This window comes from Natrix helvetica, assembly GCF_964273705.1.
Source record: "Natrix helvetica genome assembly, chromosome: W".
In the NCBI taxonomy this organism is placed as follows: domain Eukaryota; kingdom Metazoa; phylum Chordata; class Lepidosauria; order Squamata; family Natricidae; genus Natrix; species Natrix helvetica.
Genome location: NC_138555.1, coordinates 22571509 through 22592160, shown reverse-complemented (window position 1 = coordinate 22592160; position 20652 = coordinate 22571509).

Below are 20652 nucleotides of genomic sequence, written 5' to 3'. Positions count from 1 at the left end.
GGACAGGCTTGGACTCTGACTGGGTAGATTCGGGCAAGCCAACGGGGATGAATCTTGAGGAGACAATCTGGGATGGGTTTGACCCTGTGACCCCCGAAGGCATGGACAGGATTATGAGGAGACTCAGTGCTGCCACTTGTGTGCTGGACCCGTGTCCCTCTTGGTTAGTTTCGGCTTCCCGGGAGGTGACACGAGGCTGGCTCCAGGCGATTACTTCATTGAGAGAGGGGTTCTTTCCCACTGCCTTGAAGGAGTGTGGTAGCATGTCAGCTTCCCCAGTACCTGGATGAAGCTGTCTACCTGGATCCGTTTCAGTCGGGTTTCAGACCCGGGTACAGCACGGAGACGGCATTGGTCGCGTTGGTCGATGATCTCTGGCGGGCCCGGGACAGGGGCTGTTCCTCTGTCCTGGTCCCATTAGACCTCTCGGCGGCTTTCGATACCATCGACCATGGTATCCTACTGCGACGACTCGGGGGGTTGGGAGTGGGTGGCACCGTTTTACGGTGGTTCTCCTCCTACCTGTCGGATCGGTCGCAGTTTGTGTTGACTGGAGGGCAGAGATCGACCCCCAGGCGCGTCACTTTTGGGGTGCCCCAGGGGTCGGTTCTCTCACCCCTCCTGTTCAACATATACATGAAACCGCTGGGCGAGATCATCCGTGGTTTTGGGGTACGATATCATCAATATGCTGATGATACCCAACTTTTCATCTCTACCCCAAACCACCCAAACGATGCCCTCGACGTGATGTCCCGATGCCTGGAGGCTGTGCGGATCTGAATGGGGAGGAACAGGCTCAAGCTTAATCCCTCCAAGACTGAGTGGCTGTGGTTTCCGTCATCCCGATTTGTACATCTTGTCCCATCTTTGACAATAGGGGGAGAAATTTTAGCCCCCTCAGAGAAGGCTCACAATCTGGGAGTCCTCCTGGATACGCGGCTTAGTTTAGAAGAACACCTGACGGCTGTAACCAGGGGGGCCTTTTACCAGGTTTGCCTGGTACATCAGGTGCGCCCCTTCCTGGATTGGGATGCTCTGTGCACAGTCACTCATGCCCTCGTCCTTTCTCGCCTGGACTACTGCAATGCTCTCTACATGGGGCTGCTTTTGAAGAGCACCTGGAGGCTTCAGCTGGTCCAGAATGCGGCCGCGCGGGTTGTCATGGGGGTACCTAGGTGCTCCCATGTTACACCCCTTTTAGGCGGCCTGCACTGGTTGCCGGTTGTTTTCCGGGTGCGATTCAAGGTATTAATTATGACCTTTAAAGCACTCCATGGCTTAGGCCCAGGGTACCTGCGAGACCACCTACTGCCACCAGTAGCCTCCCACCATCCAGTACGATCCCACAGAGTTGGCCTCCTCAGGGTGCCGTCGGCCAGACAGTGTCGGCTGGTGACCCCCAGGGGGAGAGCCTTCTCTGTAGGAGCGCCTTCCCTCTGGAATGAGCTGCCCCCGGAGCTTCGCATAATCCCTGACCTCCGGTCATTCCGACGCGCCCTAAAAAGTTGGCTTTTCCAGCAAGCCGGCCTGGCCTGTTAATTTTAACTTATTTTAAATGTATTGTTTTTTAAATTCGGTTTGTTTTTTTGGATATGGATTTAATTTTTTTTAACTTTTGGGATGTGTGTTTTTTAATGTTGTATGCTGCCCTGAGTCCTTTTGGAGAAGGGCGGCATATAAATCCAAATAAACAAAAACAAACAAACAGGTGCTAATATCTAACCCAGATGATAAAAAGACAAAAGAAGCAATTACTTTACTACGAGGGCAATTCAATATGTTGATGTCAGATCAAGTAGGAACTAATTTGTTATACGCTAAACACAATACTTTTTGCAATGCAAATAAACCAGGTAGATGGTTAGCATATATGTTAAGGAAAAAACAAAAGTCTCGTACCATAGAGAAAATAGAGTACAAAGGTAAAGAAGTTTATCAACAGGATATGATTAAAAAGCCATTTTTAGAATTTTATACGAAACTGTATGCTGGGGATAAAATACAAGGTTTAGATATAGAAAGATATTTGGAGAAAGAGAATATCTCCATAGTTACAGATGAGCAAAGGGAAAGATTGAATCAACCGATATCCACGGAGGAAATTATCCTAGTAATTAAACAGTTAAAAGTTGGTAAGGCCCCAGGCACAGATGGATTGACAGCGGTTTACTACAAAAATTTACAACTAGAAATGGCAGAACCTCTTAAGGAACTATTTAATAAAATACAACTGGGAGGAGGGGTACCACCATCTTGGAGAACAGCCTTTATTTCCCTGATTCCGAAAGAAGATCAAGATCACAGTCAGCCAAAAAACTATAGGCCCATATCACTACTCAATACAGATTATATTTTTTTTGCTAAAATACTAGCAAATAGGTTGATGTCAGTTATACAACAAATGATTCACAATGATCAATCTGGTTTTATACATGGGAGACAAATGAAAAGTAATGTAAGACAAATTGTTAATATATTGGAGTATTTGGGGAAGAATAACCAAATCCCTGCAGTGCTTATATTTTTTGATGCGGAGAAAGCATTTGATCGAGTGGATTGGCAGTTTTTAATGAAAATAATACAAAAGATCCATTTGGAGAGTATTTTACACAATCTATTAATGCAATATGCCAGAAACAAACAGCACAGATTATAGTTAATGGTAGTCTAACAGAATCTTTTAAAATAGAAAAAGGAACAAGACAGGGATGTCCCCTGTCTCCATTATTGTTGATTTTAACTTTGGAATTATTGCTGAATAGAATACATGACTCAGATGATGTACAGGGAATTAAGATTAGGCACTATGAATACAGAGTACGAGCATTCGCGGATGACTTGGTCGTAACTCTAACCCAACCGGGGAAATCAACTATAGGTCCAATGAGCATAATTAATCAATATGGTCAAGTATCTGGGTTTAAAATAAATTTAGGGAAAACAAAGATGATAGTTAAGAATATGACTATAAATCAAAAAGAAGAATTGGAAAGAGTAACAGGATGTGAGATAGTTAAAAAGGTTAAATATCTAGGAGTTTATATCTCAAATTCAAATGGGAAATTATATAAGTATAATTATGAACCATTATGGTATAAAATACAGACAGAAATGAATAAATGGAAAAAATTACAATTGTCTTTATTGGGAAGGATAGCAGCGGTAAAAATGAACGTTTTGCCTAAGTTTTTATTTCTTTTTCAAATGATACTAATACTCAAAAAAGATGCAAATTTGGAAGAATGGCAGAAAGGTATTAATAACTTTGTTTGGGCAGGGAAGAAACCGAGAATAAAACTTAAAATAATGCAAGATATACGTGAAAGAGGAGGTTTTAAAATGCCCAACTTAAAATTATATTATGAAGCAGTAGTTTTATCAACAATTAGTGATTGGATTAACTTAACAGAGGATAGAATATTGAATATTGAGGGATATGATTTGGTATATGGTTGGCATGCTTATTTAATATATGACAAGAAGGTGGACACGATTTTTTAAAGCCACATATTAAGGAATGCTCTATTGCGTGTCTGGAAAAAATATTAATACAAGTTAAATGATAAGATACCTATGTGGGTAGTACCCAGACACGCGATAGAGAATATAAGTATAGAACAAAAACAGGACGTAATTACATATAAAGAGCTTCTTAACATAGAAAGAGGTGCACCACAGCTAAAACCCTCGAATGTATTAAGAGAGGAAAAGGTAATTCAAACCTGGTTTCAGTAGGGACAGTTACAGGCTAGATGGAAAAAAGACCAGAAAATTGGTATCATACAAAATGAGGATAATTTGGTAAAACAAATTAGGGTCCAGAGTCAAATGCATATAAAAATATTGTATAATACACTGATAGAAATAGACTCGGAAACAGAGTTAGTTAAAGATTGCATGATAAAATGGACACAAAACTTTGAAGAACCAATATTGATGGAAACATGGGAAAAGATTTGGGTAAAAAATGTAAAATTTCCGCAAGCTCAAAATTTGAGAGAGAATTTTTATAAGATGTTCTATAGATGGCATTTAGATCCCAAAAAGTTAGCTTGTATGTATCCGAATTTACAATCAAAATGTTGGAGATGTGATTGTGTTGATGCTACGTATTATCATGTATGGTAGACCTGTACAAAAGTTAAAGCATTTTGGATAAAAATATGGTGGATTATTCAAAATATTCTTAAAAAGAGGATAAAGTTCACTCCCCAGCTGTTCTTGTTAGGTATAATTACAGATTGTATAGCTATAGAGACTAATTTCATTTTGAACTTTATAACGGCAGCAAGATTGTTGGTGGTGCAGTACTGGAAGAAGGAAGAATTGCCTACCATTCAAGAATGGACATTAAAAGTAGTAAACTTAGCAGAGATGGCCAAAATCTCAGCATATTTGAAGGATTATTCAGATGAGAAATACAAGCTGGAATGGAAAAGATGGACTGACTACATTCAAAATAAACATCGGACTAAGAAATTCCAATTAGCTTATGAATGAACAAGGAATGTTACAATTTATCTAAAGTTAGTTTAATAAAAAGGGAGTTAAAGTACAAGATGAGGTAGAATGCTATAGTTAGTTAGCTTGTGTTAGTGTATGATTGTTAAATGTTTATACCCTGTATTTTGCTCTGGGAGGTTGGGGGGAGGGAGGGTTGGAGGAGGGGTAGGGTTGGGGTGGAGGGAGGGAAGGGGAAGGGGAAATATTTGTAAAATTATTAAATTCTTAATTAAAAAAAGAAGAAAGCAAACAGAATCCTTATATAAGTCATAGTATCTTAGTGGATTTAATCTATGAGTAATGATTGATGCTCAAAGAATTTATTTTATTTTTATTTCATTTTCCCCCCAGACTTGGATGATTGTCTCACATGTCCAGAGTATCAATATCCAAACAAAGGACAGGATGGGTGCCTTCAAAAAAGCATAAATTACTTGAATTATCAAGAACCTCTGGGGATTTATTTGGTAGTGAATGCCGCCTCCTTTCTTTTGTCTCAGCTGTGATTCTGGGGATCTTCATTAAAAACCAGGAAACTCCTATTGTCAAAGCCAACAACAGGAACCTCACATATTGTCTTCTCAGTGCTCTCCTCCTCTCATTCCTTTGCACTTTGCTCTCCATTGGGCAACCTGACCAAGTGAAATGTCTCTTGCAACAAACTACTTTTGGCATCATCTTCTCTGTAGCTCTTTCTTGTATATTGGGGAAAACAATCATAGTGGTCCTTGCTTTCATGGCCATCAAGCCTGGCTCCAAAATGAGGAAATGGGTAGGGAAAAGGCTGGCTATTTCTATTGTCCTATCTTGCTCCCTGACACAATTGGTGTGCTGTGGCTTACATTTTCTCCTAACTTCCCAGATTCTGACATGCGCTCCATGGCTGAATTGTTCTACAATGTAATGAAGGTTCAACCACTATGTTTTATAGAGTGCTTGTGTCAGCGTTCCAAATATCATGCAGAATTAAATCAGAGTCCAAGGCAGAGCTATCCTTAAAGTTCCAATTTAATAAGACAGGCATGTTGGCACATCTGTGAAATCCCAATTCTGAAAAGCTTCCTGGGATTCCACTCAGTTTAAAGTTCATGATCTTTTCCCCACACCCATAAATCCATCACATGGTCCAATCTTCTTCGGCCACGCTGGCATCTCCACCCAGCTGGTTCCGGTCAGGTGTCGAGGTGCAGAGGTAAAATATGACCTTGGGCTTCTAGAAAGGAATGACAACAACACATCCCCCCTCCCAACTACTACTCTAATGAAACAGCACAGTGAAAGAATAGAAAGTGTGGCACGCCAAAGATCCTAAAAGGAACATAACTACAGGCCTGACAGGCGGCCTCATCTCAGAAGAAAACATTTCCTGGAAAGAGAACAACATAAAAGTTAACATAACAATTAACCACCTCATAATTTGTTTCCCCTTCTACCACTACAGGAGGAGGGGGAGCTTGGGTGGATGGCCTTATGCTAGACCCCATTACTCGTTTCAACAAGCTACAATGGAATACCGGGTAAATTTTCCCTAGAAATTTGGGTAGGCTGAGTCGAGCTGTAAGTGGGTTAATTATCTTTTCTATTGGGAAAGGACCTAGAAATTTAGGACCGGGTTTCTTACTAGGCATCCTTAATCTTATGTATTTGGTAGATGCAAAAACTTTGTCCCCCACACAAAAGGGGGGTTGGAGGGAGCGATGTTTATCAGCTTGCTTCTTGTAGGCTTCTGCTGCATCTGCTAGAGCCTTCTTCGTATTTTCCCATCCCTTCTTTAGCGTGTCCATCCATTCGTTCAGAGACATGGAGGAGGGAGGTTCCCTAGGCAGCTCAGGCATGGGAACGAATTCCATGCCACTGGTAATCTGGAAAGGAGTTAATCTGGTACTGCTGTGGACTGCATTGTTGTATGCCACTTCGGTGAAGGGTAGCAAGTTTGACCAGTTGTCTTGGTGATAGTCCACATAACACCGGATGTATTGTTCCACCATCGCATTGGCCCTCTCTGCTGCGCCATTTGTGCTGGGATGAAATGCTGAGCTGAGTCCCTGTGTGGACCCAATCGATCTGAGGAACTCTCTCCAGAACTTGGCGGTGAACTGAACTCCGCAATCTGAAATGACCCTTTTTGGTACCCCGTGGAGGCGATAAATGTGTTTCACAAACATTTTCGCTAATTTCTTTGCGGATGGCAGCCCTGAGCAAACGATGAAATGCGCTTGCTTGGAAAACAAATCAATAACTGTCCAGATTACTCTATTACCGCTGCTGTCTGGAAGCTCGACGATGAAGTCCATTGTGATCTCGTCCCATGGTCGGCTATGGTTGGCCACTCGTTGTAGTAGTCCAGGGGGCTTCCCTGGCCGGGTTTTCATCGTGGCACAAGTAGCACAGCTTTTTACATAATCTTCCACCTCCGATTTCATCTTTGGCCACCAAAATTGACGCCTGGCGAGGTGGAGCATTTTTAGGAATCCGAAGTGGCCTCCTAATTTCGCATCATGACTCCGCTGTAGAACTTGCAGCCTCATCCCTGCAGGGACGTACAGTTTGGACCCCTTCCAGGCTAAGCCATCATTCACCGTTAGGATGTCCTTGTTGTTGTTGAACCACGGGTCTGTCTGGAGTGCAGTTTTCAGCTCAGTCGTCAGCTTATCTTGGCTTCGAGTGGTGACTTGAGCTGCCTTTTGGTGAGAGGGAGATATGATGGGGTGGATAACTTCTTTGTTCTTACTGTCATATTGCGGTTTTATCGACAGAGCATCTGTTAACAAGTTCTTTCTCGCGGGGATGTGTTTAATTTCGAATTTAAACCTTTGGAAGTATTGTGCCCAGCGAACTTGCTTGGGGGATAACCTACGATGGGCTAGAAGAGCTTCGAGGTTTTTATGATCAGTCCAGACCTCGAATGGTATATCCCCCCCATTCTAGGAGATGTCTCCAGGTGAGCATGCTCCACCTGATTGCGAATGCCTCCTTCTCCCAAATGGCCCACCTTCTTTCAGTAGTGGTGAGTTTCTTGGAGATGTAAGTGCATGGCAAGAGGTGGCCTTCTTTACTCTTTTGCAGTAGTACCGCGGCTATCGCTACATCACTGGCATCCGTCTGGATTATGAATAGTCGCTCTGGGTCGGGGTGTTGAAATATGGGCTATTGGGCAAAGAGCCCTTTTAATTTCTCAAATGCTTTTTGACAGTCCATTGTCCACTTTAGTGGTTGGTTTGCTTTTGGCTTTGTTGGGGAAGGGCCCGTCTTTAATAGCTCAGTCAATGGTAGGGAAATTTCCGCGAAAGTCGGAATGAACTGTCTATAAAAATTTGCAAATCCAAGGAAGCTTTGTAGTTCTTTGCGAGTACTTGGAGGTTTCCAATCTAACACCGCTTTCACTTTTCCTGGATCCATTTCTACCCCTTCGTTTGAGATACGATACCCCAGGTAATCTAGCGAGGTCTTGTGGAACTCACACTTCAACAATTTTGCGTATAGTTTGGCAGCTAGAAGTTTTTTCAGGACTTGCCGTACCAGTTTCACATGTTGTTCCAGGGTGTCAGAGAAGATCAAGATGTCATCTAAATAAACGAGTACTCCGTGGTAAAGGTGGTCATGTAGCACTTCATTTATATACTGCATGAATACTGCGGGTGCTCCTTGTAGTCCAAAAGGCATGACTTTGTACTGGAAGCTGCCCAGGGGAGTGTTAAAAGCGGTCCTCCACTCATCCCCTTTTGGGATTCGTATGCGGTAATACGCCTCTCTCAAGTCCAGCTTGGTGAAGATCTTGCCTTTCGCCAAGTGGTTCAACATATCTTTCATGAGGGGGAGGGGATAGGTGTTCTTTTCGCATATTGCATTCAAGGCTTGCAGATCCACACAGAGGCGAAATCCGCCATCTTTCTTTTCTCTGAAGAGCACTGGAGCCGCACTGAAGAGCACTGAAGAGCACTTTGGGACTCGTTGGATCCCCGGAGGTTTGGTATGTGCTGCGGGTGCTGCAGGTTCCGGATGGGTTGGGCTGTTGTGTCCAATTGTTCCTGGGTGGCCTTTTGGCTCCACCGGTGGTAACGGCCCAAACCCAATAATCAATTTTCTAACGCCATCCTCCCACTTTATAGTAGGTGCCCACTTGTCCAGCCAAGCAAGTCCCAAGATAATTGACTCCTGCATTCTAGGGGCCACGATGAATCTGAGGAACTCATAGTGGCGGCCTATGATCAACTTTACTAACTCGGTGATCTTCGTGGCTGGAGCTCCCCCAATTAGTGTTCCATCCACTTGCTCAAACCAAATAGGATGGGTTACGGGTCTGGTGCGTATACCTAGCTGCTCCACTATTGACATGCTTATTAAGCATCGGGTGCAGCCAGAGTCTACGATCGCCCCAACTTCCCCTTCCAATCCCATTTCTGGCACTTAGAGTTTGGATTTTATCGTAAAGGGGCGGATAGGTACACTCACCATTGGGTCGTCTTTTGCATTTTCTTCCTCCTCCTCCTGCTCCAAGGTGGCAGGGGCTTCTTCAATGGTAGGGCTCTCCGCCTTCGTTGGCTGTTGTCCCAAACAACTCTTTTCTGGTGGTTTTCTCTTTATCGCGCTGGCAGGTGGTTGGCGTGGTTGTGGAACAGGGGTTGGAGCCAGGCATTCTTTTAAACGAAATTTTATTGGTTTTTTTAAAAAATAAACAAGGAAAGGGGTAGTGGAATAGGTTACAAATTTTGGCAGTTACAATATGCCGGAGGTGGTCCCTCCCCCCGTGCTCATACTTTTCATTTATTAATACATTAGATTATTACAAGTTAGTAGTACTTTGTCAGCATGTAAACTTTTATCTTCAAATAATTTCAATCATTTTACATCAAACAGATTTTCTTGTTCATTTTTGTGATCTGAGTTTTCTCAATGTTGCCCCTTCTCCCCCCGCCAGCAGAGCTCCGGCCCCTCCCGTGTCCTGTGTGTCTGGTGTAGTATCATCAGGTTTATCTAGGAGGGCTTTATTTTTTTTCATAAAGGCCTGAGCCTCTGTGGTTGTGTTGATTCTGATTCTTGTGTCCTCCCAGAATATTAGCATACCTTCAGGCATCAGCCATCTAAACCACACCCCTTTCTGGTATAATTTCTTCACTAGTAGCGAATAGTTTTTTCTTTTCTCTCTCACTTTCTTGGGGATCTGTTTCAGAATGGCTATTTCTCTATCCTGGTATTTTAGGGCTTGCCCCCTTTGTGCACTCAGAATCTCATCTCTTGTAGTCTTTCTAAGGAATTTAATGTGTACCTCCCTTGGAACGTTATGTGCTGAGTTTACTCTATAAACCAGGTACATGTCCCACCCCATCTGTTGTTTGTCTTTTTTAATGTATTCAGCCAAAAGGTTTGTCATAATGTCCCTTAAATCTTCATCATCTGCCTCAATCACATTTTGAAACCTAAGGAAAAAGGACATTCTTTCAAATTCCATTTTTATCTGATGGTTCTCAAGCTCTTGGTTCCCTTTCTGAACTCCCCTCACCTCCCCCCTCATCTCAGCCGTCCCCTCCTCCAAAAGAACCAGTCTCTGTGAGTTCTTAATCGCCCGGTCTTGGTTCTCTTTAAGCTGCTCATTCATCTCCTTTATGTCAGGCCTGTAATTATATTCTTTTTAGGATCTTTGGCCTGCCACACTTTTTAATAATTCTCTATGCTGTTTCATTAGTGTAGTAGTTGGGAGGGGGGGAATAGAAAGGAGTTGGATTGTAGAATGGATTGTTGACATTCTTTTGTAGAAGCCAAGGTCATCTTTTGTCTTCGCATCTCGACACCTGGCCGGAAGAAGATGGGTGTACATGCCAGCGTGGAAGATGATGATTGGAACATGTGATGGATTTGTGGGTGTGGGGAGAGATCATGAACTTTCAACTGGGTGAACCCAGAGGATGTACTTCCAGAGTTGGAATTTTCCATAGCCGTGCTAACATGCCTGCGGAATAAATTGCACCTTTAAGGATGTTTTGCCTTGGACAATGATTTATTTCTGCATGGTATTTAGAACCCTAACATTATTCCAACTCTCTACTTCAAAATAATTCACTAGCACCCTCCCCCTCTCAAGGGGGAAGGGCTGGTGATGGAAGATCTGGTGATGGGGTCTCGGCATTCCCAATGCTGACGGGGACAGCGTAAATATCAGCGAAGAATAAATGAGGAGCTTTTGGTGATAAGAAGCTGAGTGCGGAACTTCAAAGGCAATGGAATGCTGCTTCCAGTTTAATTGCATCAGGAGGAATGCAGGAGGAGACACAACAAGACGAAGGAAGGTCGCAGAATACTTCTTCAGGAAAATTGTGAGTGCATGCTCCCCCTCCTTCCCCCCAGCTTGGAAACAAGGCTTGGAAAAAAAAAACCCCTAGAACAGAGGTTTGGGCTCCTTCCAGACGGCAATAAATGAAATGACTTATCACCCTGCAACTAGATGGGAGAAAGATTCCCTTTCAAAATGGGAATTTCAAGGGAGGCAGGAAGAAGGGATTTTTCCAGCATCTGTCACTTGCAAGCCACCACAAATGGGGCTGCAACCAGTAAATGAAGCAAATTGGGCAGTAAATTGGGCTTTCCTCCCAGGACTTGGATGGAAGAGATGCTACTTACCAACTCCTTTGCCATCAGCATGGGGAAATGCTCCAAGCCAGCAGAGGGCACCTACTGGGCCCATAACTCCTCCAAGCCAGCAAAGGGCACCTACCTGGCCCATAACTCCTCCAAGCCAGCAGGAGGGTCCTTGGCACATAAAACCCCCTAGCCAGCCATCATTGGTTGAACTGCAACCTGTGAAGCAGGCAACCCCGGGAAGGGTCTTAACCCCAGGTCATGGATGGGAGGGATGCCAGTGGGCACCTGCCCTCCCTCAGCAGATGGCACCATGGCAGAAAGCTGGGCAGTGGCCAACCGAGGGATTGACCTCCCCACCAGTTCCAGTCTCCCCTGCAAGGCCCAAAAAGGTTCTTACCAGACCTTCCTACAGAGAAGAAATCTCCATGGAAGAAGGGATTACCAAACAGAGGCCTGCAGTGTGGATGGCGGGAAAATGTGCGCCTGCAAGGCCCCAAGTGGTTCTTACCCCACCTTCCTACAGAGTAGCAATCACCAACATGGAAGAAGGGATTACCAAAGCCAGGCCTGCAAGATGGGAAGCGGGACAAGGTGCATCTGCAATGCCCCAAAAGGTTCTTACTCCACCTTCCTACAGAGAAGCAATCTCCACCATGGAAGAAGGGTTTACCAAGGGGGCAGCTGCAAGTTGGAGAGCAAGGCAGTGTGATGAAACGGTTCCTGAGTTTAGAGATGTAACTAGGTTCCATTCCTCGTGGGGCCCAATTAAATGCCACCATTGTTGTCAACTTGGCCACAGAGCGTCAGAGTGCTTGGCTGCAGCCCCAATGCCACAAACGTGCACACCAACCACCACGGCGATAAAGAGAGGGTCCCAGATGCCACCACAGAAGAGTCATCTGGGCCAACAACCTCTGGAAGAGAATCCCCAACTTAAGGTGAGGAAGTGTCCTACCAAGGGGGAGGCCTCGGAAGAGGAAAAGGGCAGACATTCTCCGGAGGAGGATCCCCAACTTAAGGTGACAAAGAGTCCAACTAAGGGGGAGGCCTCGGAGGGGGAAAAGCCTAAACGACCTCTGGAAGAGGATCCCCAACTTATGGTGACGAAGAGTCCTACCAAGGGGGAGGCCTCGGAGGAGGGAATTGCCGAAGAACAAATGTGTGTACCAGTCGCCATGGTGGTAAAGAGAGGGCCCCAGATGCCAGCACAGAAAAGTCATCTGGGCAAACGACCTCTGGAAGAGGATCCCCAACTTATGGTGACGAAGAGTCCTACCAAGGGGGAGGCCTCGGAGGAGGGAATTGCCGAAGAACAAATGTGTGTACCAGTCGCCATGGTGGTAAAGAGAGGGCCCCAGATGCCAGCACAGAAAAGTCATCTGGGCAAACGACCTCTGGAAGAGGATCCCCAGCTTAAGGTGACAAAGAGTCCTACCAAGGGGGAGGCCTCGGAGGAGGGAATTGCCGAAGAACAAATGTGTGTACCAATTGCCACGGTGGTTAAGAGAGGGCCCCAGATGCCCGCACAGAAAAGTCATCTGGGCCAACAGCCTCTGGAAGAGGATCCCCAACTTCAGGTGACGAAGAGTCCTACCAAGGGGGAGGCCTCGGAGGAGGAACAAGGCCAGCCGTGGATGATTGGATCCAAGAGCCCAGAACCTACAGCACCTGCAGCAGAGAGCCCGAAACGGCCATGGGAAGAGGTCGCAATGGACTTCATCATGGAACTCCCAGACAGCAGTGGGCATAAAGTAATTTGGACTGTTATTGATTTGTTTTCTAAGCAGGCACACTTCATTGCTTGCTCAGGATTGCCATCCGCAAACGAATTAGCGAAAATGTTTGTGAAACACATTTATCGCCTGCATGGAGTACCCAAGAGGATCATTTCAGACCGCGGAGTCCAGTTCACAGCCAGGTTCTGGAGAGAGGTCCTGAGATCTATTGGGTCCACACAAGAACTGAGCTCAGAGGTTCATCCCAGCATGAACGGCGCAGCAGAGGAAACCAATGCGGTGGTGGAACAATACATCAGGTGTTTCAGGCTGAATAGGGGTTGCTTACAGTACTTAGTGCATTGGAAGGGTTACCCTTGGTCTGAAGCTAATTGGGTGAACAGTGGGAACCTAAAAGTGGAGAAGTTAGTAAAGCAATTCAATGGGAAGTTTCCCGAGAAGTCATCCTTAAAGGTGCAATTTATTCCGCAGGCATGTTAGTACGGCTATGGAAAATTTCAACTCTAAATTACATCCTCTAAGTTCAACCAGTTGAAAGTTCATGATCTCTCCCCACACCCCCAAATCCATCACATGTTCCAATCATATTCTTCCACGCTGGCATGTACACCCATCTTCTTCCGGCCAGGTGTCGAGATGCGAAGACAAAAGATGACCTTGGCTTCTACAAAAGAATGTCAACAATCCATTCTACAATCCTACTCCTTTCTATTCCTCCCTCCCAACTACTACACTATTGAAACAGCATAGAGAATTATTAAAAAGTGTGGCAGGCCAAAGATCCTAAAAAGAATATAATTACAGGCCTGACAGGCGGCCTCTCCTCAAAAGAAAAATGTTTCCTGCAAAGAGAATAACATAAAAGTTAACATAACAAAATTAACCACCTTTTCTCCACCCAGGGGAACCCCTTGACTTCTCGGGAAATTTCCCATTGACTTGCTTTCCTAACTTCTCCACTTTTAGGTTCCCACTGTTCACCCAATTAGCTTCAGACCAAGGGTAACCCTTCCAATGCACTAAGTACTGTAAGCAACCCCTATTCAGCCTGAAATCTACAATTTTTTCCACCTCAGATTGTGTTTCCCCTTCCATCACTACAGGAGGAGATTGAGCTTGGGTGGATGCTCTTCTGTTAGACCCAATTACTGGTTTCAACAAGCTACAATGAAATTCTGGGTCAATTTCCCCTAGACTTCTGGGTAGACTGAGTTGAACTGTAACTGAGTTAACTATCTTCACTATTGGGAATGGACCTAGAAATTTTGGACCCAATTCCTTGCTAAGCATTTCTAATCTTATGCATTTGGTAGATACAAAAACATTGTCCCCCACACGGTAGGGGTTTTGGAGCGAGCGATGTTGATCATCTTGCTTCTGGTAGGCTTCTGCCGCAACTGCTAGAGCCTTCTTCATATTCTCCCATCCTTTCTTTAGCATGTCCATCCATTCACTCAAAGACATGAAAGAAGGAGGTTCTCTAGGCAACTCAGGCATGGCAACAACTTCCATGCCACTGGTAATCTGAAAACCCGCTAATCCTCTGCTGCTGTGGACCGCATCGTTGTACGCCACTTTGGCGAAGGGTAGCAAGTCCGACCAGTTGTCGTGCTGATAGTCCACAAAACACCTGATGTATTGTTCCACCACCGCATTGGCTCCCTCTGCTGCGCCGTTCATGCTGGGATGAACCTCTGAGCTCAGTTCTTGTGTGGACCCAATAGATCTCAGGACCTCTCTCCAGAACTTGGCTGTGAACTGGACTCCGCGGTCTGAAATGATCCTCTTGGGTACTCCATGCAGGCGATAAATGTGTTTCACAAACATTTTCGCTAATTCGTTTGCGGATGGCAATCCTGAGCAAGCAATGAAGTGTGCCTGCTTAGAAAACAAATCAATAACAGTCCAAATTACTTTATGCCCACTGCTGTCTGGGAGTTCCATGATGAAGTCCATTGCGACCTCTTCCCATGGCCGTTTCGGGCTCTCTGCTGCAGGTGCCGTAGGTTCTGGGCTCTTGGATCCAATCATCCACGGCTGGCCTTGTTCCTCCTCCGAGGCCTCCCCCTTGGTAGGACTCTTTGTCACCTGAAGTTGAGGGTCCTCTTCCAGAGGTCGGTTGGGCATTTCCCCCTCCGAGGCCTCCCCCTTAGTTGGACTCTTTGTCACCTTCAGTTGGGGATCCTCCTCCGGAGATTGTTTGCCCTTTTCCTCTTCCAAAGCCTCCCCCTTGGTAGGACACTTCATCACTTTAAGTTGGGGATCCTCTTCCAGAGGCTGTTGGCCCAGATGACTTTTCTGTGCAGGCATCTGGGGCCCTCTCTTAACCACCGTGGCAATTGGTACACACGTTTGTTCTTCGGCAATTCCCTCCTCCGAGGCCTCCCCCTTGGTAGGACTCTTCGTCACCATAAGCTGGGGATCCTCTTCCAGAGGTCGTTTAGGCTTTTCTCCCTCCAAGGCCTCCCCCTTAGTTGGACTCTTTGTCACCTTAAGTTGGGGATCCTCCTCCGGAGAATGTCTGCCCTTTTCCTCTTCCGAGGCCTCCCCCTTGGTAGGACACTTCCTCACCTTAAGTTGGGGATCCTCTTCCAGAGGTTGTTGGCCCAGATGACTCTTCTGTGGTAGCATCTGGGACCCTCTCTTTATCGCCGTGGTGGTTGGTGTGCACGTTTGTGGCATTGGGGCTGGAGCCAAGCACTCTGACGCTCTGTGGCCAAGTTGACAACAATGGTGGCATTTAATTGGGCCCCACGAGGAATGGAACCTAGTTACATCTCTAAACTCAGGAACCGTTTCATCACACTGCCTTGCTCTCCAACTTGCAGCTGCCCCCTTGGTAAACCCTTCTTCCATGGTGGAGATTGCTTCTCTGTAGGAAGGTGGAGTAAGAACCTTTTGGGGCATTGCAGATGCACCTTGTCCCGCTTCCCATCTTGCAGGCCTGGCTTTGGTAATCCCTTCTTCCATGTTGGTGATTGCTACTCTGTAGGAAGGTGGGGTAAGAACCACTTGGGGCCTTGCAGGCGCACATTTTCCCGCCATCCACAATGCAGGCCTCTGTTTGGTAATCCCTTCTTCCATGGAGATTTCTTCTCTGTAGGAAGGTCTGGTAAGAACCCTTTTTGGCCTTGCAGGGGAGACTGGAACCGGTGGGGAGGTCAATCCCTCGGTTGGCCACTGCCCAGCTTTCTGCCATGGTGCCATCTGCTGAGGGAGGGCAGGTGCCCACTGGCATCCCTCCCATCCATGACCTGGGGTTAAGACCCATCCCGGGGTTGCCTGCTTCACAGGTTGCAGCTCAACCAATGATGGCTGGCTAGGGGGTTTTACGTGCCAAGGACCCTCCTGCTGGCTTGGAGGAGTTATGGGCCAAGTAGGTGCCCTTTGCTGGCTTGGATGAGTTATGGGCCAAGTAGGTGCCCTCTGCTGGCTTGGAGCATTTCCCCATGCTGATGGCAAAGGAGTTGGTAAGTAGCATCTCTTCCATCCAAGTCCTGGGAGGAAAGCCCAATTTACTGCCCAATTTGCTTCATTTACTGGTTGCAGCCCCATTTGTGGTGGCTTGCAAGTGACAGATGCTGGAAAAATCCCTTCTTCCTGCCTCCCTTGAAATTCCCATTTTGAAAGGGAATCTTTCTCCCATCTAGTTGCAGGGTGATAAGTCATTTCATTTATTGCTGTCTGGAAGGAGCCCAAACCTCTGTTCTAGGGTTGTTTTTTTTTTCCAAGCCTTGTTTCCAAGCTGGGGGGAAGGAGGGGGAGCATGCACTCACAATTTTCCTGAAGAAGTATTCTGCGACCTTCCTTCGTCTTGTCGTGTCTCCTCCTGCATTCCTCTTGATGCAATTAAACTGGAAGCAGCATTCCATTGCCTTTGAAGTTCCGCACTCAGCTTCTTATCACCAAAAGCTTCTCATTAATTCTTCGCTGATATTTACGCTGTCCCGGTCAGCATTGGGAATGCCGAGACCCCATCACCAGATCTTCCATCACCAGCCCTTCCCCCTTGATAGGGGGAGGGAGCTAGTGAAATATTTTTAAAGTAGAGAGTTGAAATAATGTTAGGGTTCTAAATACCATGCAGAAATAAATCATTGTCCAAGGCAAAACATCCTTAAAGGTGCAATTTATTCCGCAGGCATGTTAGTACGGCTATGGAAAATTTCAACTCTAAATTACATCCTCTAAGTTCAACCAGTTGAAAGTTCATGATCTCTCCCCACACCCCCAAATCCATCACATGTTCCAATCATATTCTTCCACGCTGGCATGTACACCCATCTTCTTCCGGCCAGGTGTCGAGATGCGAAGACAAAAGATGACCTTGGCTTCTACAAAAGAATGTCAACAATCCATTCTACAATCCTACTCCTTTCTATTCCCCCCTCCCAACTACTACACTATTGAAACAGCATAGAGAATTATTTATTTTATTTATTTATTATTTTTATTATTCACACTTATAGACCGCCCCCTCTCCCGGAGAGGACTCGGGGCGGTGTACAGTCACTAAAATACATTATAAAATACATACATAAACAATTAAATTAATACTGGTGAAGGAGGTTATGAGACTGTAATCGAATAATAAATATAATACTTTAAAAGCCTATAAAACCCTTAAAACCCAATTAAAATAAATAAATCCCGGGAGGTAAAACTAAGACAGTGCCAGGCCAGCTGATTGAAATAGGTGAGTCTTTAACTTTTGCCGGAAGGAGCGGAGGTCGGTGGTGGTTCGAATGTCTGGGGGGAGGTCATTCCAGAGGGTTGGGCCCATCACAGAGAAGGATCTACTCCTAGGTGTCGCCCACTGGCATTGCCTAGCAGACGGCACCAGGAGGAGCCCCTCCCTGTGTGAGCGGATAGGTCGCAGGGACGTGTGTGGTAGGATGCGATCCTGCAGATAACTAGGTCCTCTGCCATGGAGCGCTTTAAAGATGGTAATCAATACCTTGAAACGCACCCGAAAGGCTACAGGTAGCCAGTGCAGCTCGCGCAGGAGAGGTGTTACGTGGGAGTAACGAGTACTTCCCATAATAACCCGCGCGGCTGCGTTCTGAACTAGCTGCAGTCTCCGGATGCGTCCCAAGGGAAGCCCCATGTAGAGGGCATTGCAGTAGTCCAGGCGAGACGTCACCAGCGCATGAGTGACCGTGCGCAGGGCACTCCGGTCCAGTAGGGGGCGCAATTGGCGCACCAGGCGAACCTGGTGGAATGCCCCCCTTGCCACGGCTGTCACATGGTCCTCCATTGACAGCCGGGCATCAAGGAGGACACCCAAATTGCGCGCCCGCTCCACAGGGGACAACTGTTCGCCCCCTATGGCCAGCGATGGAGTCAGCTGGCTGAACCGAGGTGCCGGCAACCACAGCCACTCGGTCTTGGAGGGGTTGAGTTTGAGTCTGTTGTCCCCCATCCAGACCCCGACGGCCTCCAAACACCGGGACATCACTTCGACAGCCTCGTTGGGGTGGTTTGGGGTTGAAATATACAGCTGAGTATCATCAGCGTAGAGGTGGTATTCAACCCCAAAACCACGGATGATCTCACCCAGCGGCTTCACATATGCGTTGAACAGGAGAGGCGAGAGGACCGACCCCTGTGGCACCCCACAAGTGAGTGGCCTCAGGGACGACCTCTGTCCCCCTGTCAACACACATTGCTTCCGGTCAGAGAGGTAGGAGCCGAACCACCGCAAAACGGTGCCTCCGACTCCCATCCCCTCCAACCGGCGCAATAGGATACCATGGTCGATGGTATCAAAAGCCGCCGAGAGGTCTAATAGGACCAGGATAGAGGAGCAACCCCTATCTCTGGCCCTCCAGAGATCATCGACCAACGCGACCAAGACTGTCTCGGTGCTGTGCCCGGGTCGGAAGCCGGACTGGCGTGGGTCTAGATAATCGGATTCGTCTAGGTGTCGCGGGAGCTGCTGCGCCACCACATTCTCAACAACCTTCGCCACGAAGGGAAGGTTGGAGACTGGACGATAGTTAGCTAGCTCCATTGGGTCGAGTGAAGGCCTCTTGAGCAAGGGTCTCACCACCGCCTCTTTCAAGGCGGTTGGTAAGTAACCCTCACCCAATGATGCGCTCACCAGGCCCAGGAGCCAGCCTCGTGTCACCTCCCAGGCTGCCAGTACCAGCCAGGAGGGGCACGGGTCCGTTAAACAAGTGGTGGGTCGCAGCCGTCCACGCAACCTGTCCAAATCCTCGGGGGCAACAGAGTCAAACTCCTCCCAGAGTGGTCTCTCAAGACTCGCTGTTGGCGGCTCGTCTGGTCCACTGACGGAGGTCCACCCGCTCCGGATCTGATCGATTTTGTCCTGAAGATATTCCCCAAACTCCTCTGCTCTACCCTGTAAGGGTGTCTCCCGCACCCTCTGCGATAGAAGGGAGCGAGTCACCCTAAACAGGGCGGCAGGGCGGTTATCCGCGGACGCAATAAGAGCAGCACAATGTCTACGTTTGGCCGCTCTTATTGCCACAAGGTAAGTCCGCAAATAGGCTCTTACCTGTGTTCGGTCAGATTCGGAGCGTGAGGACCTCCACCTGCTCTCTAGACGTCTCCTGTGGCGCTTCATCACCCTAAGCTCCTCAGTAAACCAGGGAGCCCGGGTGGGTCGATGCCGCAGGAGAGGTCGCAAAGGCGCAACCCGGTCCAAGGCCCCAGTCGTCGCCCTATTCCAGGCGGTCACTAGGTCCTCGGAGCGGGAGCGGGACAAGGCTACAGGAATTGGCCCAAGCTCCGTCTGGAATCTATCAGATTCCATCAGGTGCCTGGGGCGGTACCAGTTTATAGGGTCTGGTTCCGCCTCCTCGCGGTGGGGGATAGCGCCAGGGAAGTCCAGCCGGAGGGATGAGTGGTCTGACCATGACAGGGGCGTGATGACTAAATCCCCTATTCCCAGATCACTCGTCCACTGTTCAGATACAAAAATGAGATCCAGTGTGTGGCCCCCTTCGTGAGTGGGGCCCTGCACTAATTGGGTCAGGTCCATGGCCGTCATGGAAGCCATGAACTCCCGAGCCGCCTCGGAAGCCGCTCCCATTGACGGCAAGTTGAAATCCCCCATGACCAAGAGTCTGGGAGTCTCAACTGCCGTCGCAGAGATTAGCTCGAGGAGCTCGGGCAGGGCTGCTGATGCATAGCGAGGAGCCAAGTATACAATCAGCAAGCCCCACTGCCTCCCTGGGCCCCAGTTCACACCAAGGGACTCACACCCGGGTATCTGAGGAACAGTGAACTCCCTCGGCTCTAAACATTCCCGCATAACCACCGCCACCCCTCCACCCTTACCCAGGGCCCGAGGCTGATGGAATGCACGGAAACCCGGTGGGCACATTTCCACGAGGGGTAAACCACCCTCGTGGCCCAACCAGGTCTCCGTTATCCCTGCAAGGTCTAGCTCCCCCTCTGAAATCAACTCATTAATGAGGGGGGCCTTGTTGGTGACAGACCTTGCGTTACAAAGCATCAGCCGCAGGCCCTGGCTCTGTATGATTATTAAAAAGTGTGGCAGGCCAAAGATCCTAAAAAGAATATAATTACAGGCCTGACACTGGGATTCCCACCCAGTTGAAACTTCATGATCTTGTCCCCCACCCACGAATCCATCACATGGTCCAATCTTCTTCTTCTACACTGGCATCTCCACCCCGCTGGTTCCGGTCAGGTGTCAAGGTGCGGAGACAAGTATAACCTTGAGCTTCTAGAAAGGAATTTTTGTTTTGAAAACAACACATTCTACCCCTTGCTATCCCCCACCCCTTTAATGAAAAGGCATACTAAAGATGAAGCTAGACAGAGAGAGGGTGGCAGGCCAACG